Below are 23,227 nucleotides of genomic sequence, written 5' to 3' on the forward strand. Positions count from 1 at the left end.
GTGCCCAGAGCTTGCTAAGAGCTCAGGAAATATCAGGGGTTATTGTTACTGAGGCTGAGGAAAGAAAGCCTCACTCAGAATCTCAGAGATTCCTGGTCCTAGGCAGGAGTCAGAAAATGGCGGTCTGACAAGCATCTGATAATTTCCTAATTCCACAGAGGGTCAGGGCTGGGCTGTCACTCACTGGTAGGGAACCTTCCTAGCATGGGTAAGACCTTGGGGAGGCCGATAGACCTTTACACGCATACAGGCTTTTGTCTTCAGAGAGTCTTCATGTGAGATGCTCCTGAGGAAGGCAGGCCTTAGAGCAAGGCCTTGTCCTACAAAGTAGAAACATTTTCTTCCTAAAATTTATTTATTACCAGTTTCTGTGTGCATGCACGTCGTGGTTCTGAGATTGAACTGAGGTCCCCAGGCTTACATGGCAAACACCTTCACCTACCGATCCATCTCACTGGCCCAGAGAGGTTTTCTTTGGCTAAGAGATGGGCTGCCAACCCTAAGAGGGTTTGTTATTTAAAGTAAATAGCACGGTACTCTGTTCTCCTTGCAAGGATATAGAATAAATTGATTTCCAGGGCAGGTTTTTCAACTAAGTGCTAAGCTCCCTCACACCGCCCTCTGTTAAGTCCCAGGGAGGCGCGAGTAGCTCATGAAAGTTTTATGTTTGCCCACTGCCAGCTTAATATAGTTGGGCTTGGCAGGTTTTAGTAGAGTGCTCGAGTTAGTAACTGGCTAAGGCGTGACTCTCCCAGCACCTCTTCAGCCAGCCAAACATTTGAGAACATCCTAGAAGATGTCCCAGGGGGACGCAGAGGATGCTGGAGGCCCAGATCAGGAAAGGGCTTTCCAGCCTGCTTCTGGTCTCAGCGTTCTGACCTTGAAGGCAGTAGCTTGTTTCTCTCCTTGCTTGGGAATGGGATAAGAGGAAAGGTGGCCACCCATGCTCCTACTTCTTAGCCATGGAATATGGGAAACAACAGCTGGTATTTCATCGGGGTTTCCTTCGTCTTTTCTTGCGTCTCATTTGATTTGGGGGTTTTGCTATGTAGCTCCGAATGGCCTGGAACTCACCATGCAATCTAGAGTGGCCCTAGACTCACCGAAATCCTTCTGCCTCAGCACCACCAGTGCTAGGATTACAGTGTGCCCAACCACCCTCAGCTACCATAGTTCCTTTTTACTTCCTTCTCACACCAACCTGTCTTCTTCCTAAAGGCTGTGCAGTCATGGCCTTCTGGCTGTGAGCTAGCTTTGTGCTATGGCTTGGACCATGAGGCTTAGGAGAGAAAAACACCACAGACTTTTCAACCTTCCTACCACTGTGACCCTTTACTAAGCTTCCTCCTGCTGTGATGGCACATAGTGAAAAGTATTTTCACTGTTACTTTGTAACCGTGATTTTGCTACTGTTACGAGTCCTCATGTAAATATCTGTGTTTTCCCATGGTCTTAGGAGACGCCTGGGAAAGGGTTGTTCAGTGAGAACTGATGCTGCAGATGCTCCTCACCAGGCTTTGGCGATTTCCTTGTTGTCCTTTTCCTCAGAATCCCCAGAAGGTCTCTAGTGGTACCCACAAGTTTATTTCTGGGACTTGGAGGTGCATTTGAGGAAATGTGTACACTGAGATAAAAAACGTGGTCTGGGAGGCAAGGGACTGTGGGACCAGGGACATTCTCAGGATGTGACACATCCAGAAATGCTGGTGGGGTTCAGGTAGGAGTGACGTCTTCATTTCTGGGCAGGGCAGAGTGACTGGAATGCCTGCAGCGTGGACACCTAATGTCAGCTGCATCTAAGGGATGGAGCCTCAGTTCCTACTTTTGGAGAGTGGACTGTGTTTTGGAAATGAGGCTCCTAGGAACCAAAGCCTCAGCTGCAGCCAAGCCTTCAGTTGGACTCAGCCAGAGTTCAGACCTAGACCCCCTAAGCAGAGTAGTAGGGGAAGCAGCCCCCAAATCTCGAGCCGCAGAGGCCTCGAGATAGCAACTGATTCTTGTTTCAGATCAGTGTTTGTGGAAGGCCACATTAGGTAGCAGGAGATCACTATAGACAGGAAGCTAATTTTCAAGTGACATTTGGAGCAATGGTCATTACATGTTAATTTCCACCCCATTCACCCAGACATTTAGAAGGTCACTAGCCAGCTAAAGTTCTTGAAATGCTGTGAACCTTAGTTTCTTCCTCTGTAAAATAGGTGTAATAGCAGATCTCTGGGTTCATATGGATACCTTGTCCACAGTAGGGTGCTCCATAAATGTCAGTAACACAGTATCAACTTTGGCAGGTGTAGTGGCGCACACCTTTAATCCCAGCTCTTGGGAGGCAGAGGCAGACAGATCTCTGTGAGTTCATGGCCAGCCTGGACTACAGAGTGAGTTCCAGGACAGCCAGGGCCACATGGTGAGACCTGTCTCAAAAAATACATTATATATACATATACATCATATGCATCATACACATATACATTGTATTTCCTGCAACAGGATCTTACTGTATATGTACATGTATGTGTGTGTATGTATACCCATACATGTATATATGTACACATATGTTTACATACATGTATGCACACACAAACACACACATATGTATAACTTTGTATATATTCAGACTTCATGGTTCTTGGCTTCTCTCCCCGTCCTCCAGCCCTTTCTTTTCTTGCTTCCTCAGACACCTGTCACACAAGCATAGGGCTCTTCTGCCCTCAGGGCCCTGTACAGAGATGGATCTCCTCACCACCTTCTGCACTCATAACAAGCTCTAAAGAAGAGGGGAATCTTCCGGTCTCTGTTTCCATAGCACCTGACACCAAACGAACGAGAGAATGAGCTGCTTCTGGGGTGTTTGCACATAAGCCGTCATTGCCGCCGCAGTGTAATGCATGACATTAAAGGACTGGCTCTTGTCTCCAGCCACACATGGGTGACATTCAGAAACGAAAGATCGTGACGGGGTCTGCTTACTTCCGCCTCTGCCTGTCTGCCACAGAAAACCGGCTACGGTAGATAGTTGTTCTTGCCTGTATGTTTTCCTCATGCATAGGGCCCTCTTAAAAGAATAGTTGGGATTGGGGCTGGGGATTTAGCTCAGTGGTAGAGCGCTTACCTAGGAAGCGCAAGGCCCTGGGTTCGGTCCCCAGCTCCGAAAAAAAAAGAACCAAAAAAAAAAAAAAAAAAAGAATAGTTGGGATCTAGGTGACAGTTGGAGATTCATTAATGTTAAATTATGATTCACGTTATTTCCCAGAACACAAACCCTCAGAAGTCATCGAGTGTTTTCCCTGTGGTGCTGCAAGCACAGCAGAAAGACAGTGAACGAGACTCATCTGAGTTATGCCCAAATCTAGATTTCAGGATTTATGAGCTGTGTATCTGCCCAGCTGTGACCCCAGCTGTTGGTTCCACCCCATAGGATGACAATGAAGACTAGCAGAGAACACACACACACACACACACACACACACACTTACTCACATGCACACACACACTCAGACACAGATACACACTCACACTCACACACACTCACACACACACAGACACAGACACACACTCACTCACATGCACACACACACTCAGACACAGACACACACTCACACTCACACTCACACACACACACTCACACACACTCACACACACACTCACACACACACACAGCGGGGGGCCAGGAATCTCAGCCTTCATCCTGCCTTTGCTGTCTGCCTGTTCACCAGATGGACAATAGGTATTCCTCATCTGTCAAGTGAAAACGCTCCCAGGACCACACCCACAAACAAGGAGCCGTTCCATCCTCGAGGGATCCCTGAGGGCTGACAGGTTGAAGTCTGTGTGCTGGTGACCCGGGAACAAGCATCTCTCCCGTGGTTAAACTCTGACCATGGATTCTGGGTCAGCTCCCTCTGGTGACTGGCAGATCCGGCGTCTCAGATTGTCCAGTGTGTCATTTACTCTTGGATTTGCTTTGCCAAGGGAAATCTGAGGACTTGTTATTCTGCTGTTAAAACATTAATTAGTTGCACTTGCAGCGGCAAACATCATGTAAGCCCAAATTAGTACTTTTAATACCTCCTCTGCTGATGCTGCGTGGGAGGAGAGCCAAATCCGGCTGGACATGCACTTAGGGCTCCCCACCGAATAGCGACTGGATGTTGAGTTCATCACATCCTGCATCTCACTAGGCAGAAGGCACTGTCTCCGTGGAAGGAGCATCAACTGGACCGGAGAGCCCTAGATACTGGAAGAGCGAGCTTGCCCATGTGACTCAATGACTTTCCTTGGACCTCTTGATAAAAACCACCCAGTGCTTCTGCCACACAGCACCGTGCAGGCCATCACGCTGCCTGTCAATAAATAGCATTGCAAAGGTGTGGAGGACAGTGTGCGGAAATGTGCACTCCAACGGAAGAGATGCATCACGAAGAGAAAGTTACAACCCAGAATTACAGATCTTTAAAGGCATGGGCGTCCGGTGCTTGCAACGGAACGGGACACTCATTCTTAAATGCTGGTGTGCTGGAGCATTGACCTCTTGCTGTACAGAGCAGTTGGCTGTAGTTATGAGGACTCCAATTTGTTTGCATTTGCAGAACAATGCCACTTATAGGATGCCATCTGGATGATGTAGTAATGACAATATGGGCAAGCACAGCAGATTGCTATCTTTCCATAATAGCTGAGGACAAAATGAAATATCTTTTAACAAGAGAGCAGCTACTGACACCCTTGTTCAGCTCTGCGGTGGCATACCGTAGGAAACCTTGAAAGGATGTGTTTTGGAAGAGGTACTGATGCCCGTACGATGTTCATGCCACCTGGTTGGATGAAAAGCGTGGGTCACAAATCAATAAAAATAGAATGGCTCCAATTTTGCATGATAAATATTTGCATAAAAGCAATTTGGCAGCTGCTGTCTCTAGATTATTTTCATCTTTGGTTTGTATCATTTGCGGGTTTCCAACTTTTCCGCAAAGAGGCTGTGCTGTCTTCGTAGTTCCAAAGAGCCATGAACTCAGATAAGGGCCTTGCCCAGGTGTTTGGGGAGACTGAGGCCAGAGCTTGGGTAGAAATGTGCTGTGAGGGGCACACTTCCTCCGACTCAACCATGGTCCATGCTGGGGGCTAGGCAGAGGAAGGAGGAGCTTCTGCCCCTCACAAATGAGAGACCATTGCCATGGAACTGATGCTGTGTAGCAAGGGAAGACACAGACAGAACTGAGAGGAGTAACAAACGCTATGGAGACCTTAACCCGGGTGTTTCGCCGTGAGCAGCTGAGTTAGAGGGAAGTTTGGGCAGCCAGGATGTTGTCTGCAGAGTTCACAACTACGGAAATAACATGTGGAAGAGGAAGTGTGTGCAAAGTCTCGAAGGTAGGAAAAAGCTTGGAGATTTATTTTGTTCTGTTTGAGGCAGAGTCTTGTCACATAACCCAGGCTAGCCTCAACTTCATGGCAGTTCTCCTGAACGATGGTTTGCAGGTCTATGTCACCTCCCGAGGGAGGTAAGCTTCTTTCTGGGTCAGGTGACTAACCCCAGATTTCCCCTCTCAGCGCTGAAGAATTCTGAGTCCTAAGGTTCTGTGCCTCTCTTGAGGTGTCCCTACAGCTTCGTAAATAAACCCTTTATTAATCTCACCTCCAATTTGCAATTCAGGTTTACCATTCATGTCAAACAGGAGCTCTGTCTGAAAATCCACCATTTGTCCTAGTGGCTTAGGATGGTCTGCCCACTGAACAGGAGACCGGGGACTGATCCTCCAGGAGCTGGTGTGCCAGAGCCCTGTCACAGGTTCAAGTGGTGTCATTGAGGGTTGTGGGTAGAAGGCTTTCTGGGAGGACCTCAAGAACTCTGGCTCCAGATAAGGTCTAGGGAAGTCGATGACATGAAGACATCAACGTAGTGGTGGCTTCTAATGTCCTCAAATGCAGAACAAATTCCCTTGGTGGGAGGATGTTCTTCCCAACATCCTTGGGGTCTAGGAATGTGCCTCAGGCTCCCTCAGACCTTGAAAGGTACCTACTAGATCCTAAACTAGAGGAGATAAAGCTTTTGCATGTGCTTTGGAACCAGGGAACATGCTAGACAATGGTAGAACAGTACAGCATTAGGGGCATGGACTGCAGTGGTGGGAAGTCCTAGGTTCAAATCCTACCTCAGCCACTTTGCTGACTGGCTTTATGTCAACTTGACATGAGCTAGAGAAGAGGAAGCCTCAATGGAGAAAATGCCTTCATAAGATCAGGCTGTAGGTAAGCCTCTAGGGCATTTTCTTAATTAATGATCGGTACATGAAGGCCCAGCCCATTGTGGGCAGGGCCACCGTAGGGCTGGTGGTCTGGGTTCTATAAGAAAGCAGGTTGAGCAAGCCATGAGGAGCAAGTCAGGATGGAGTACCAATCCATGACCTCTGCATCAACTCCTGCCTCCAGGAGCTGTCCTGTTTGAATTACAGGCCTGATGTCCTATAATTTAATAATGGACAGAGGTGATGGAATATAAGCCAGACAAACCCTTTCCTCCTGAAATTGCTTCAGTCACAGTGTTGGCAACAGTATCCCGCACTAAAATAACCAGCTTCAAGCTACTTCCTAACCCCACGCCATTCCATTCTCTAATAAAATGATAACTTGTGTAATAGCATCCCTCCCCTGGTGTGTTATAAACTGATATAATGTGTCAATATAATGTATGGTGTCTGAAACAGTGTGAGATAATTATTGACGCTGGAACACCAAAAGGATTAGTGGGTACAATAAGGATTTGTCATCAAAATTTCAGGCATGATAATAGTTACACGATTACGCTTTTTAAAACGAGTCCGTGTGTCTTCGAGATACCTAGTTATCCACTTGTGGATTTGCTTCAGAATCCCCTGCGGGGAGGAAGGTAACGGCTGAGAGTACAACAGTGAGCCAGTCATTATTAAAGCTGGGTGATAGTTACATGGGGATTTGTTTCGAGCAGTCTCTTTGTGATGCTTGACTTTTTCATAAAACGGAGTTTGAAGTTTCCACACTGGGCAGTGTTTCCTGGGAGCCGAGGCCACAGTAAACACCTTGCAAGTCACCTTGTTTCTTTTTTTTTTTTTTTTTTTTTTTTGGAGCTGGGGACCGAACCCAGGGCCTTGCGCTTGCTAGGCAAGTGCTCTACCACTGAGCTAAATCCCCAACCCCGTCACCTTGTTTCTTAAGAAGCTAATAGGCTCATGCACCTTTCCTGTGTGGTGGCCACTGTGTCACCTTGAGGAATGGGAAGCCCTGCTCCTTTCCTGGTGACCAGTACACCCAGCCACCTGCTCTTGGCGAGTGGTGGGTGTTCTGTCGTCATGGCAACAGGGTCCACTACGTAGTGGCCTTGAGACTACTGGTGCTTTCTCAGATCATGTCTGTTACAGAGGGAAATTCACTGGGCAGCATAGTTTCCTTTCAGGTTAGGCTTGGGGCCTTGGAAAGCATTAGTGCCTTGTGGGGGGGGGGAATTAAGGGTAGAGGGAAAGAAAGAAAGGAGATTTGGTGGAGAAACAGAGGTGGCCTATGCTTGTTTTCTCACAAGCCAAGTGGCTTCCATATCATCCCAAAGCTTCTCTGGATTTGAGTTTCTGAGTATGTGGAGTAAGAGATTTGGTCGAGTTTCTGTGATTCTTTCTCAACCCAATGTAAAGTTTTAATAGCTTTCTGAATAAATGTTCTCACCTTCGTGGGAGAAAACCAGAACCGTGTGGAAAAAGCAGAGACAGTGTAAATCGCCCTAGCTCTGGCCCCCAACAAGTTAAATATCTCCCAGTGTTATTTTCTAGAGCCAAACCCGTGCATAATCTGTTGAACACTGAATTTGTAGGTTGTTATGTCGTCGGCCAGGGAAGCTATGACAGGTGAACAGGTCCCTGCCTTCAATCCCTGTCCATCTAACAACACAGGGGATGCCCTACAGGTTTATGTGGTAGACTCACTCCATGGGAGGCTGACGCCTTCCTTCTAGCAGTAAAGTCTGATGTATTTTGCTGCCATTTTGGGGTTGTCCTGCTTAGATTGGAAGGACTTTTCTGAACATTATTTATTAAGGCGAAGTGTACAGAAGCTTTAGGAAGCTGTGTTAGTTACGTTTCAGCTGCCATGGCAGATTGGCATGACAAAGGCAACTTGCAGAAGAAATCATTTATTTCAGCTTACAGTTCCAGAGTGTCCAAGTCCGTGATGATGGGGACAGCATGGTGGCAGTCAGGCGTGATGGCGGGAGGACCTAACTGAGGGCTCACCTCTTGAACCTCAAATATGAAGCAGAGAGAACAAACTCCAAGTAAGGAAAGCTCTTTTATTTTTTTTAACTCTGAAAGCCCACCCTTGGTGAGATACCCAAGAGCCACGCCTCCTAAACTGTCACAGTGTCACCAAGTGGGAACCAAGTGTTCAAATGCCCTAGACCGTGGAGCTATTTCTCTCTTAGACCACTACAGAAACTAGGAAAAGAAGCAATGCAAAGCTTTCAGACCAGACTTCTCTGCCATGTTCAGCTTCTTCTTTTTTTTTTAAAAAATGTTTCTTGGATAGTTTATGTATTTACATTTCAAATGTTATCCCCTTTCCCCCATCTCCCACCTCCTCTCCTCCTTCTACGAGGATGCTACTACTCCCACTTCAACACCCTCCCATTACCCTACCTTGGGGGAAATGAGCCTTCACAGGATCAAGGGCTTTTCCTCCTATTGATGCTGGACAATGCCATCCTCTGCTACATATGTGGCTGGAGCCATGGGTCTGTCCATGTGTACTCACTGGTTGGTGGTTTAATCCTTGGGAACTCTGGTGGTGTCTGGTTGACTGATATTGTTGTTCTTCCTATGGGGTTGCAAACCCCTTCAGCTCCTTCAGTCCTTTCTCTAACTCCTCCATTGGGGTCCCCGTGTTCAGTCCAATGCTTAGCTGCAAGCATCCTCATCTGTATCAGTAGGGCTCTGGCAGAGCCTCTCAGGGGACACCCATATCTAGCTCTTGTCAGCAAGCACTTCTTGGCATCAGCAATAGTGACTGAGTTTGGTGGCTACATATGGGATGGATCTCCAGATGGGGCAGCCGCTGGGTGACCTTTTCTTCAGTCTCTGCTCCACTCTTTGTCCCTGTAATTCCTCCCGTGAGTATTTCTTCTCCTTTCTAAAAAGGAATGAAGCATCCATATTTTGGTCTTCCTATTTCTTGGGCTTCATATGGTCTGTGAATTTTTATTTAGGCATTCCAAGCTTTGGGGCTAATATTATCCACTTCTCAGTGAGTGCATACCATGTGTGTTCTTTTGTGATTGGGTTACCTCAGTCAGGATGATATTTCTAGTTCAATCCATTTGCCTATGGATTTCATGAAGTCATTGTTTTTGATAGCTGAGTAATATTCCATTGTGTATATTACCACATTTTCTGTATCCATTCCTCTGTTGAAGGACGTCTGGATTCTTTCCAGCTTCTGGCTATTATAAATAAGGCTGCTATGAACATAGTGGAGCATGTGTCCTTGCTATATGTTGGAGCATCTTTTGGGTGTATGCCCATAAGTGGTATAGCTGAGTCCTCAGGTAGTACTATATCCAATTTTCTGAGGAACCTCCAGACTGATTTCCAGAGTTGTACCAGCTTGCAATCCCACCAGCAATGGAGGAGTGTTCCTCTTTCTCCACATCCTCGCCAGCATCTACTGTCCTCTGAATTTTTTATCTTAGCCATTCTGACTGGTGTGAGGTGGTATCTCAGGGTTGTTTTGATTTGCATTTCCCTGATGACTAAGGGTGTTGAACATTTCTTTAGGTGCTTCTCAGCCATTCAGTATTCCTCAGTTAAGAATTCTATGTTCAGCTCTGTACTCCATTTTTTAATTGGGTTATTTGATTCTCTGGAGTCTAACTGCTTGAGTTCTTTGTATATATTAGATATTAGTTCTCTATCTGATGTAGATTTGATAAAGTCCTTTTAGTAGTTCTCTCTGGAACTTTTGGGATCACTCAAGTACACTATCATATCATCTGCAAATAGTGATATTTTGACTTCTTCCTTTCCAATTTGTATCCCTGTGACCTCTTTTTGTTGTCTAATTGCTCTGGCTAGGACTTCAAGTACTATATTCAATAGGTAGGGAAAGAGAGGGCAGCCTTGTCTAGTCCCTGATTTTAGTGGGATTGCTTCAAGTTTCTCTCTGTTTAGTTTGATGTTGGCTACTGGTTTGCTGTATGTTGCTTTTACTATGTTTAGGTATGGGTCTGGAATTCTTGCTCTTTTGAAGACTTTTATGATGAAGGGGTGTTGGATTTTGTCAAATGCTTTTTCAGTATCTAATGAAATGATCATGTGGCTTTTTCCTTGAGCTTGGTTACTACATTGATGGATTTCTGCATATTGAACCATCTCTACATCCCTGGGATGAAGCCTACTTGATCATGGTGAATGATCATTTTAATGTGTTCTTGGATTCAGCTCATGAGAATTTTGTTGAGTATTTTTGCACCGATATTTATGAGGGAAATTGGTCTGAAGTTCTCTTTCTTTGTAGGGTCTTTGTGTGGTTTAGGTATAAGCATAATTGTGGCTTCAGAGAATGAATTGGGTAGTGTTCCTTCTGTTTCTATTTTGTGGAATAGTTTAAAGAATATTGGTATTAGGTCTTCTATGAAGGTCTGATAGAATTCTGCACCAAACCCATCTGGTCCTGGGCTTTTTTATTGTGAGACTTTTAATGACTGCTTCTATTTTTTTAGGAGTTATGAGGTTGTTTAGATGGTTTATCCGATCCTGATTTAACTTTAGTACCTGGTATCTGTCTAGAAAATTGTCCATGTCCTCCAGATTTTCCAGTTTTGTTGAGTATAGAATTTTGTAGTAGGATCTAATAATTTTTTAATTTCCTCAGTTTCTGTTGTTATGTCTCTCTTTTCATTTCTGGTTTTATTAGTTTGGATAATGTCTCTCTGCCTTCTGGTTAGTCTGGCTAAGGGTTTATTTATCTTGTTTATTTTCTCAAAGAAACAGCTCCTGATTTTGTTGATCCTTTGTATGGTTCTTTTTGTTTCTACTTGGTTGATGTCAGTTCTGAGTTTGATTATTTTCTGCTGTCTACTCCTCCTGGGTGAATTTGCTTTTTTTTAATTTTTAATTTTTATTTTTTGTTCTAGAGCTTTCAGGTGTACTGTCAAGCTGTTAGTGTATGCTCTCTCCATTTTCTTTTTGAAGGCACTCAGCTATGAATTTTCCTCTTAACACTGCTTTCTTTGTATTTCATAAGTTTCTGTAGATAGTAGCTTCATTTTCATTAAATTCTAAAAAGTTGGGGTTGGGGATTTAGCTCAGTGGTAGAGCGCTTGCCTAGGAAGCGCAAGGCCCTGGGTTTGGTCCCCAGCTCCGAAAAAAAGAACCAAAAAAAAAAAAATTCTAAAAAGTCTTTAATTTCTTTCTTTATTTCTTCCTTGACTAAGTTGTCATTGAGTAGAGTATTGTTCAGTTTCCATGTGTAAGTGTGGACTTTCTGTTGTTTTTGTTGTTATTGAAGACCAACCTTAGACCATGGCGATCTGATAGACTTTACGGGATTATTTCAATCTCCTTGTATCTGTTGAGGCTTGTTTTGTGACTGATTATATGGTCAGTTTTGAAGAAGGTACCATGAGGTCCTGAGAATAAGGTATAATCTTTTGTTTTAGGATGAAATGTTCTATAAATGTCTGTTAAATCCACTTGGTTCATAACTTTGGTTAGTTTATGCCTCTGTTTAGTTTCTGTTCCCATGATCTGTCCATTAATGAGAGTGGGGTGTTGAAATCTCCCACTATTATTGTGAGAGGTGCAATGTGTGCTTTGAGCTGTAGTTAGGTTTCTTTTATGAATGTAGGTCCACTTGCATTTGGAGCATAGATATTCAGGATTGAGAGTTCATCTTGGTGGATTTTTCCTTTGATGAATATGAAGTGTCCTTCCTTATCTTTCTTGATTACTTTTAGTTGAAAGTTGATTTTATTCAATATTAGAATGGCTACTCCAGCTTGTTTCTTGGGACCATATACTTGGAAAATTGTTTTCCAGCCTATTACTCTGAAGTAGTCTGTCTTTGTCACTCAGGTGGGTTTCCTGTATGTAGCAAAATGCTAGGTCCTCTTTATGTATCCAGTCTGTTAGTCTATGTCTTTTTATTGGGGAATTGAGTCCATTAATGTTAAGAGATATTAAGGAATAGTGATTGTTTCCTGTAATTTTTGTTGTTAGAGGTGAAATTATGTTTGTGTCTCTCTTCTTTTGGGTTTGTTGCAAGAAGATTACTTTCTTGCTTTTCCTAGGGTATACATAGGTTCTCTCCTTGTCTTGGACTTTTCCATCTATTATTCTTTGTAAGCCTGGATTTGTAGAAAGATATTGTGTAAACTTGTTTTTTTTTTCATGGAATATCTTGGTTTCTCCATTTATAGTAATTGAGAGTTTTGCTGGATATAGTAACCTAGGCTGGCGTTTGTGTTCTCTTAGGGTCTGTATGACATCTGTCCCAGATCTTCTAGCTTTCATAATCTCTGTTGACAAATCTGGTGTAATTTCCCTTACTGCTTTTAATATTCTTTCTTTGTTTTGTGTATTTGTTGTTTTGAGTATTATGTGACAGGAGGAAGTTCTTTTCTGGTCCAAACTGTTTGGAGTTCTGTAGGCTTCTTGTATGTTTGTGGGCATCTCTTTCTATAGGTTAGGGAGGTTTTCTTCTATAATTTTGATGAAGATATTTACTGGCCCTTTTAAGTTGGGAATCTTTGTTCTCTTCTATACCTATTATTCTTAGGTTTGGTTTTCTCATTGTGTCCTGGATTTCCTGGATGTTTTGGGTTAGGAGCTTTTTGCTTTTTGCATTTTCTTTGACTATTGTGTCAATGTTTTCTATGACATCTTCTGCCCTTGATATTCTCTCTTCTATCTATTGTATTCTGTTTGTGATGGTTGCATCTATGACTCCTGATCTCTTTTGTAGGTTTTTTCTACAGGGTTGTCTCCCTTTGTGATTTCCTTATTGTTTCTATTTCCATTTTTAGATCCTGGATGGTTTTGTTCAATTCTTTCACCTGTTTGATTGTGTTTTCCTATAATTCTTTAAGGGATTTGTGTGTTTCCTCTTTAAGGGCTTCTACTTGTTTACCTGTGTTCTCCTGTATTTCTTTAAGGCAGTTATTTATGTTCTTCTTAAAGTCCTCCATCATCATCATGAGATGTGATTTTAAATCCAGATCTTGCTTTTCCAATGTTTTGTGATATCCAGTATTTGCTCTGCTGGGAGAACTGGGTTCTGATGATGCCAAGTAGTCTTAGTTTCTGTTGCTTAGGTTCTTGCGCTTGCTCTCACCATCTGGCTATCTCTGATATTAGTTGGTCTTGTGCTCTCTAACTGGAGCTTGTCCTTCCTGTGGGCCTGTGAGCCTGTGAGCCTATGATCTTTGGAGTGAGCATGCAGATGGAGACCAGAAGGGTCCTCTCCCAGGCTGCCCTACGGCTCCTTAGCCCTGTGCATTCCCTTTGGGTCCCTCTTTGGACAGTCAATGGACAGAGAGTGGGGTCCCACCTGTGGGCTGTGGGCTTAGGAGGGAGAGTGCTCCTGGCAAATCTCTTCAGGCAGGTTTTGTGTGTGAGGACTGTGGAACAGCCCCAGCTCTGGGCGCCCGTGTTCAGCTTCTTTTACTGCCCGTCTCAGACACATCCGCCGTGACTGCTCGGAGCAGCTCCTGGCTCCTCATCTACTCTCTTCAGGTCACCCCTGCCAGAGGCGTAATAAAGAATATGGCAGCTACAGAGGAGGAAGGCTGGGGGAGGAGAAAACGTGAGGGGGGAATTGGCAAGCTAACCCCCTTTCCTGTTACCTTTGCGATGAGAGATATAAGAAACACTAGAAATATTCCTGATGAACTCCTGCTCTCTTTCAAGGAGACAAGGAAGCAGAGACACACGTGTCCCCAAGGGCTACTTCCTTTTCATTTGTCACATAGAGAGGGGGAATTTACTTTACTCATGGAACACCCCATCCTGTGCGGCCTTCTTCATTCACCCCACTTCCGGAGACTTAGTTCTGCCTAGCAGACTCTTCCCAGCACAAGGGCATCCTGCAACCTCAGCTCTTGCAGGGGATCTGAGCTGAAGGGCCCCAGGGCAGGTTTCGTGCATCTGACAGAGATATGTTGTCCCCATGTCTCTTCCAAATAAATGCAAAATTGGTTTCCATAGCAAATACTGTATTTTTTTCCTACCTATATGAACTGGAATTCTGTTGCTTTCCCTGTAGCTGAATTTTTTGGAAAAAGTCCCAAACTGACCCTGGCAAAGGGAGTTTGCTGTCTAAGTACAAGAAACAGACACAAAAGAAGAAATAAATATTATTGGTGGCATAGGTTTGCAGTTTCCTAGCTCTCGCAGCAGAACGCAGCTCTTGCAGGCCTGAACAAACATAAGTTACCTGGGTGTTGTCCGGAGAGATGGTTGGAAGGGGAGAAACAGGAGGAAACTAGTAAATAAGCATCCAAGACTCCAAGTTCAGATCAGATAAAGTAATTTGAATTCCCTAACAGAAATGGGGAACAGAGGGTCTGCTTTCCTCTGAAGAGGGGTGCATACTGAGGTCCAGTCTCGGTGACGTGGGATCATAGGTGCAGGGTTGCCACTCCAGCTCTCCACAGTTACTTAAGGGCTGTCTTTTGCTGGATATTGTTCCATCTCTGTGGAAGGAATTTAGTTTTCATTTACTTTTCATTCTTCTGATTTTGTCAAAGAGAAAAGCTTGTTTTGGGGCAATGGCTGTAACACCTGCTATCTGGAAAGAGGTAGATGAAGAATGTATGGGTGGGTAGGTAGGTAGGTAGACAGACAGACAGATGATGATATAGGTGGATACAGATAGAGGGTGGATAGAAATAGAAGGAAGGAGGGAAAAACACACAGAGAGAGAGAGAGAGAGACAGACAGACAGACAGACAGACAGAGACAGACAGACAGACAGAGAGAGAGACAGAGAAACAGAGAGATAGAGAGATAGAGAGACAGAGACAGAGACAGACAGACATTGGTTGGTCTTCAGCAAGAAACACTAGGCAGAATGCAGTATTATGATTTTGATTTTCACATGTTTCATATCCTTTATTCATGATACTGAAAATACAGATGCTTTCCCTTAGGGAAATGATCCCAGCCTTCAGTTTAAAATAAAACCAAAGAGCTGGGCTTGGTGACTCACACCTTTGACCCCACACTCAAGAGACAAAGGCAGGCAAGTTTCTGTGTTCTGTAGCCAGCCTGGACTACAGAGTGAATTCCAGAACAGTCAGGGCTACACAGAGAAACCCTGTCTTTAAAAAACAAACAAACAAACAAACAAACAAACAAACAAACGAACGAATGAATGACTAAGGAAAAATCAAGGAAATTCATCTGGTAAAACACTGAGATAATATTTATGCTACAGGAGGTTCTTGAAAGGTCTACAACTTGGAACCACTTGGTTCTGGGCAGAAACTAGGGGCAACTTTCCTCTGGTTTTACCCTTCCTCACTGCGTTTCTAGAACCATATTTCTTGGCTAAGGGTTCCCAGGATCCCATTTCTGAAATGGTGCATGCCTGTGGCAAATTCATGAAAGACAAAAAGACTGGTAAGCTAAACTTACTCAAGTCACCCTGAAAATATGTCCTTTTGGATATTAAACTAGCCATTTTCATAATAGTGATTTGATCACAAGTATGGTAACTCTCCCCCCCCCCCCCATTTCATTTTGTGTCCATGGTGACTTGGAGGAGCATAGCTCCTCTGGGTAGACTTTAACGGTCTGGAGTCCACTCCTCTCAGGAAACATGCATGGTCATCCTTTGCAGGGAGAGAATTTAATACATTCTGTTACAATCATGTTTACCTTTATAAGTAATAAAGGGAAGAAAGGCCTCTCTCTCTCTCTCTCTCTCTCTCTCTCTCTCTCTCTCTCTCTGTGTGTGTGTGTGTGTGTATGGTATATGTGTGTGTTCATGAGTGTGCGGGGTGGGGGGAGTGTGTCTTAAGGACGTTGATACAAGTGCATGTGTTATAGAAAATAGACTTTCTACATAAAAAAAATAGGTAATTATCCTCCTTCATTACAAACAGGGATCCTAAGAACCATATTTTTAATGAAAGACAGCACCTAATTAATAGGTTGTAAGGCCAGTGTTGTATAAGGGGCAAACACATGGGAGGTGTCCCGGCAGCAATTCTTGCCCTGGAGGCGGACCTGGGATAGGAGGATATGAGGTTACCTAGAAGACAGATGAGTATTTGGAGGCTCGAGCTCCTGCTTTTCCGAGGAAAACGGCAAGTAAGAGTTTACAGAGGAGAGACAGAGTGTCGTCTGTGGACATTTCGAAATATCAAGTGTTACTTTCCAGCTGGAGCATGGGAGGAGCCAGTGCCTGACACCCGGTATAGCTGCTGCTGCCTCTCCTGTGTCAGTGCTGAGCTTGCATTTGTATGAAACTTAGGGCTGTGTGCGATCCTCAGCAGATAGTGAAAATGCTGGGCTTTATAGCCTGATCTTCATTAGCTCCAGCAACTGCCTAATGAAAAACACCCAGAGAGTAGACCTTGGCATGACGTGAGCTCACACACACCCAAGCAGCCAGTCCTGCTGATCAAATCCGAACTACACAACAGACGCTATCACCTTTCATGCAGGAAATCTGCACTGGGTACCATGGGCAGCTGTGGCAGATGCCAGACATCATGGAGGGGGCAGTGACAGTGGGACTGGGACGTATTCCTGTCTCTTCACCCGTGCGGTTCGTCAGTGTCATGTAAGCTAAAATGGAAGACCTAATGTAAGAACATAAGAGTCTTGTGGACCAAACAGGAGGTCATTTAACTACTGTGGGTAGAGAAATTAAGGAAAGTCTCATCGAAGGGCATTTGACCAAGACCCAAGAAGGTGACACACCATGGAGAAGATGCTGACCATCTGTCAGGCCAGAAAGGCATGGGATGACTCAGGAGTTAAGAGCTCATTCTGCTCTTGTGGATGACCTGAGTTCAGCTTCTAGCACCTAGTGGGGCTGCCCACAGCTGCCTGTGACTCCAGCTCCGGGAGCGGAACACATAATTAAAAATAAAATAAAATTTGGAGGAGGAGGTGCTGTTGCTCTAGAAATGGCTCCAATGGTTGAGATCTCTTCTAGGAAACTTGGGTTCAACTCCTAGCACCCACAAGATGGCTCAGTGCCATCTAGAAACTCTGTCTCAGGAGATCTAACATCCATACCTGATTTCTGTGGGTACCATGCATGCAGTGCACATATTTACATGCAAATAAAGCAGCTATATTCATAAAATGAAAATTTACAAATACCATATAACTTTTAAAGAAAGTGTGAATAAAAAGATGGAAAAAATGTTTGGTCTGTGGTGGTCCCTGAGAAGGACTCCATTAACTATCATAATGTAATTGGTGACACATTGGTAAGGGACTTCTCTACTCTGCGCAGGGAATACTGTACCAATTTGGCAATGTGGGGCGACCACAAAGTGACAAAAAAGGCACAGGTAAGCACTGCTAAGACTTGGGACACCGTGTAGTGTCAGATCTTAATATATTTTTAAAAATATTTTAAATTACATTGTGTGTGTGAGTGTGAGTGTGTGTGTGTGAGTGTGTGTGTGAGTGTGTGTGTGAGTGTGTGAGTGTGTGAGTGTGTGTGAGTGTGTGAGTGTGTGTGAGTGTGTGTGAGTGTGTGTGAGTGTGTGTGAGTGTGTGTGAGTGTGTGTGAGTGTGTGTGTGAGTGTGTGTGAGTGTGTGTGTGTGAGTGTGTGTGAGTGTGTGTGAGTGTGTGTGAGTGTGTGTGAGTGTGTGTGTGAGTGTGTGTGAGTGTGTGTGAGTGTGTGTGAGAGTGTGTGTGTGAGTGTGTGTGTGAGTGTGTGTGTGAGTGTGTGTGAGTGTGTGTGTGAGTGTGTGTGAGTGTGTGTGAGTGTGTGTGAGTGTGTGTGTGAGTGTGTGTGAGTGTGTGAGTGTGTGTGTGTGAGTGTGTGTGGGTGAGTGTGTGTGAGTGTGTGTGTGAGTGTGTGTGTGAGTGTGTGTGAGTGTGTGTGAGTGTGTGTGTGAGTGTGTGTGTGCGAGTGTGTGTGAGTGTGTGTGAGTGTGTGTGAGTGTGTGTGAGTGTGTGAGTGTGTGTGAGTGTGAGTGTGAGTGTGTGTGTGAGTGTGTGTGAGTGTGTGTGTGAATGTGTGTGTGTGAGTGTGTGTGTGTGAGTGTGTGTGAGTGTGTGTGAATGTGTGTGTGAGTGTGTGTGAGTGTGTGTGAGTGTGTGTGTGAGTGTGTGTGTGTGAGTGTGTGTGTGTGTGTGTGTGTGTGTGTGTGTCAGATGATAAATTTGGGGATTTGATTCTCTCCTTCCATCTTGAGGGTCCAGGAAAGCAAAGTCAACCGTGGTGGCATCTCGCCAACTCTTAACAAATGTGTTTGTAAAAAGGGAGTTAGAAAAGCTACAGTCCTTAAAGTACTTGAAAGACGACCACAGGAACAATGTTACATGTGGCAGGGAATGTGATTTTTCCCTTAGCACTAAGGTAGGAAACCTGATTTTGCTTCTGGAGGGTAGAATTTTTTCACAGTAACATTGTAAAGGAAGCCTTCTACAGTTAAGATTGTTTCCCATTGCAAAAAGTCCAGGCAGAAACAGCTGGAAAACTGAGAGAAGAGCTCCAGTCATCCTCAGCCCTCACCGGCACCGGATGCTGTGGGCGTCCACCTTAAATCACCATGGCTGTTCTCTGTATTTGCCAGCAGGTGGCAACAGTGCGTCTGTGCAACCGTTGTTTCCCGTCAGCCACGCACAACACGCATATTCATTATAGGATCATGGTAGGAAAAGCTCGGAAGTAGAGATAGGCAAAAGGGAGCCGAGGGAGTGGCAGCATCTGCAGAATCACTGCTGTGGTACAGTCTGCTGTTGTTGCACACTGGCCCGAACCAGTTCCACAGTTCACAATTGACAAGTCATTGTCAACAGCTCTCAGCAACCGTGAGCGATCTCAGAGCATCAGAGGTGAGGATCAGTAATAAAGCAGCAAAGCGGCGGTTCGCAACTTTCCTAATGCTGCCAACCCTTTAATACCGTCCTTCATGTTGTGGTGACCCCCAGTCATAACATTACTTTCATCGCTACTTCATAACTGTAATTTTGCTACTGTTATGAATTGTAATGTAACTATCTGTGTTTTCCGATGGTCTCAGGCAATCCCTGTGAAAGGGTCCTTTAAATCCCCCAAGCAGTCAACCCACAGGTGGAGCACCACTGCACTACAAGGACAAAGACACAACTGAGCAGGGGCTTGGCCTGGTCTGTAAAGAGTAACTGGGAGGCTCAGTTCCCACCTTCTTATTGTTTAGACACCAATCCAGCAGAAGGCTGTCCCCGGCTGGCATTTTTAATTTATATTTGTTGTATGTTCATACTGCTTATTGAAAGTAGAATCACTTGACATATTTGTGTGTGTGTGTGTGTGTGTGTGTGTGTATGAACACACACACACATATGTCATCACCTTTTCCCGTTAATAACATGTTACAAATATGTCTGGGAGTCGATGTGGCCCCACATTTCAGTGACTACTGAGTACCGTACTGTAGACTGTAATGACCATGTGGTTTTTACAACTCACAACTATAATAGGCATGGTTACAAAGATTATCTCTGCACATGCTTTTGTGTGTGTTTGCTTTGTTGGGATACATTCCTGGAAGTGAGACTGTAGAATCATAGAGTATCCTCCTTTTTAAAAAGCCTCTCAAACGGGACTTCAGATTCCTTTCTGAAAGAATGTGGCAAGCTGTACTCCCACCCGCATCTGCTCTCTTGAGCACTCTCCCACACAGGAAAGAATTTAGTAAGTGTTGCCTATCCAGTGGGTTTAAAAAAAAAAGAGGCTTGAGTTTATCTTACTGATGAAGTTAGCGAGGTGTTTTTGTTATTGTGGTTTTTAATATGGTCCTTGTTGCTTTGCCCTTATCCCTTAATTACCACTTCAGATGTGGCGGTGCCTGCAAATTAATCACCATATGCCTATTCTCCTACCCCTTCCCGCAAACCCCCACGTTACTTGTGTTTTAGTTTGGGAAATGCAAACCCCACTCACAGCATCACGGTTCCTCCAGACAGTCCCAGCCCAAAGGTGGGGGCAGTGGTTGAAGCCTGTCACTCCTGGTGTCCTCTCCACAGCCGGGGACCCTGTTGGAAGGGGGGAGCCAGCTAGCAGGCTAGCTTGAGATGATGGTAGGAGTCTTGGGTCCTCGGCGTTTCTACCTGCCATGGTGATATTCCTATACAACAATGTGAAATGCGACTTTAGAATCTTGAGTTAATTTTGATGGATGTAGACAGCCAAAGAGATAATTGAAGCACCAGAGGGGCACTTTCTCAGCAGAATCCTCTAGTTTTCTTGTCTAGAACTGATTAGATTAATGAGGAAATCGCTCTCTTCAGCTCCTAGGCTGATGTGTTTTGAGGAAGACCCATGGGGAGTCTCATCCCCGCTCCCTCCACCCCATCTGCAGTTCAGAATTGAAATATGGATTCCCAACCAGGAGAGCAGTTCTCAGAAAGATTTCCTGAGTTGCTCCGATGTCTATAAGGGAGACAAACTTTCAGAGAGGGCAACCCCCCAGTCTCACATCAGCCTGTTGCCTGATGCTTCTAAAAAGGCAAAACGTCCAAGTGAGATCTGTTTGGAGCTGGGATCTGAAATGGAAATTCATGAGAAGCTAAAATATCATCATAAACTCTCACTGAAGTGTCAGCCAGTGACCACTATTGGCCACCAGTCTCTGAGAAGGACAGGCCTTCAAAGGGAGGTAAAGCAAGAGAGCCACTGAGAAAAGCCAGGATGCTGGGGCACAGAGGCATGCTTTGCTCTGAAATTGGCCCCAGATGTGGATGGCTTCTCTGGGGCCCTCTCCATTGTGCTATTGGCCATGGTAATGGAGTAATTTGTAGAAGTGGGAACTTCAATGACTTCCTCTGATGTGTGTATCCAGGTGTTCATTCGGCTCAGGGGGTGTTTCTCTCTCCCTCTGCTTTTTGGCCACACTGACACGATGACAGAAATGTTGAGGGAAAGACTGGCTTTTCCAGGCCTGGGTCTCTGCACTGCCTCCTCAAAGCATTCCTGGCTCCCTGCCTTCAAACAGGGACTGCTTCTGAATGTCGGCCCTCTCTGTAACTTGACAATTAGTAGCCATTTTTGAATACTGATTTACATCACTGGAGGCTCGGTAAAGATACTATACTAGCTTGTACCCCCATTATTAAGCCACCATTCTGGAGGTGTACAGCCCCGGCCTAAGTGTCACTTTCCCAGAAAGGCAGCGGGGTTACCCATCCCTTCTCCATATCAAACGAAATACTCAGACACCCCCAAGTCTTCTTCCCAGCGAAGTTCTCTTGACTTTTTTGAATCTGGCACTCAGAGGATCATTCGAATAATTATTAAATCATTTGTCTACTACTGCAACTTGAGACTTTCCCTTTTATGTTTTTCTTTCATCCTGATTCCAAAAGACCCCGGTGTTCACTATGTAAAATCCCACTCCATAGGAATGCTGGACACGAAGGAAGTGATGTAAGTCCCTCTCTGGGCCCCTGTGCAGACCTCTTGTGAGCACTCAGGGTGTATGCTACCATACCGCCACGTGCCTCTCCGTCCCCTCCCACCAGAAGGAAGGAACCTGTTTTGAGTTCTGTGTCTTGGCACCTAATGAGGTACCTGGCACGTGGTGTGTACTGAGTAGATATTTGTCACTTGAATAGGTGGGAAGTTAGGCCCTCAGAAAACATGTTGGGTTGCCCACGCACCTATAATAGACCCTGCTGTGGCCTGTGGGTGTCTTTTCTGCTTAATCCTGTCAGAGGGGTGACTTTCATGGCCTCTCCCACAGTGTCAGGCTGTCATCCGTCAGGAGAGTCACCATCTTCTAGATGGCTTGGTTTCATAGCTGTTAGGCTCTATGTGGCTCCTGCAAACAAAACAAGTACAGGGGCTGGGGGAAGCCATTAGTTGAGGCAGCCTGGTCTGCTCTGTATGTTCATCATCCACCAGTGGGTGCTCCCACCACTCAATGCTCCCACCACTTGGTGCTCCCACCACTCAATGTTCCCACCATTCGGTGCTCCCACTGCTCCGTGCTCCCACCACTCGGTGCTCCTGAAGCCAGGCAATCTGGTGAAATGAGAGGGAAAGCCAGACCCCGATGACAGACCTGAATCTCACAGCAGCAACAGAAATAGCTGCCCTCTCCTGAGCGCCTACGGCATGCTGGAGGCTTTACATGCCCTTTAATCCTCATCAAAACCCTGTGAGCAAACTACTGTTTTTCCCCAGGATCCAGATGACTCCCCGGGATGACCAGCTACAAAACGGTGTTGCCTGGTTTTGGAATCATGGTTATAAACCACGTAGGCTCCTTTGGTCCCTGTGCCCCTCCGTAGCCTTTGCCCTTTGGAACAGGAGACTTGGATCTTATTGGGAAAGTGTGGAATCCCTTCTCTTGTTCAAGGAAAGACAACTGGAATCCTCAAGAAGCCATCTCATCTGCAGAAAAATTCTTCTCCATGTCTAAAATTGTAGATGCTTGAAGAAGACAGGGACCAGGCAGTACAGGGTGCATCCGTACTTCTCTGCATGAGTGAAAGACATGTTGCCTTGGGCTTAGTGAGACTCAAATAGAGTTCAACACCTAGGTCAGCTACAAACCAGATCCAGATCATGGAGGTAGTCTGGTCTGTGAATCCTATGAGACTATGCAAGAAGTGTCTTGAAGCCAGCTTTCTCTCTGGAGACCCGGGCTATCTTGCAGAGCCCTTCTTGATGATGTTCACCTTATTCCATATGCCAAATATTTCTCTTGTTGCTGCTGACCTCTAGGAAAGGAGATAGGTGGCCAAAGTCACTCAAAATTTTTGAGGAAATTCTTCTGGTATTATACCTTGCCTGAAATTTCCAACAGACACTGGGAATGTAAGAAGACATATTGCTGTGTCTTCAGTAAGGTGTGCTAATGCATATTAGGTCTCTCTCTGTCTTTGTGGGCTGTGTGTGTGTGTGTGTGTGTGTGTGTGTGTGTGTGTGTGTGTGAGAGAGAGAGAGAGAGAGAGAGAGAGAGAGAGAGAGAGAGAGAGAAATTTACCTTGTGGTGTGTGTGTGAGAGAGAGAGAGAGAGAAAGAGAGGGGGGGCAG

General features: G+C 45.1%; 1 protein-coding gene across 11 annotated transcripts in view; it reads left to right on the forward strand.

The window, feature by feature from the left end:
* Tmcc3 (transmembrane and coiled-coil domain family 3) overlaps window positions 1–23,227 on the forward strand; it is a 314,545-nt gene that overhangs the window by 112,595 nt on the left and 178,723 nt on the right. Inside the window, exons 1-2 of one of the 11 annotated variants that reach the window (XM_087557195.1) lie at window positions 7,333–7,426; window positions 8,169–8,293. The exons of the other annotated variants lie outside the window; for them this stretch is intronic. The gene's annotated coding sequence lies outside the window, so the exon portion shown is untranslated. Of the gene's footprint in view, window positions 1–7,332; window positions 7,427–8,168; window positions 8,294–23,227 lie in introns of those variants that run through there. 11 annotated transcript variants of the gene reach the window in all.

The sequence above is a fragment of the Rattus norvegicus genome, chromosome 7 (genome assembly GCF_021556685.1).
Source record: "Rattus norvegicus strain SHRSP/BbbUtx chromosome 7, alternate assembly SHRSP_T2T, whole genome shotgun sequence".
In the NCBI taxonomy this organism is placed as follows: Eukaryota; Metazoa; Chordata; class Mammalia; order Rodentia; family Muridae; genus Rattus; species Rattus norvegicus.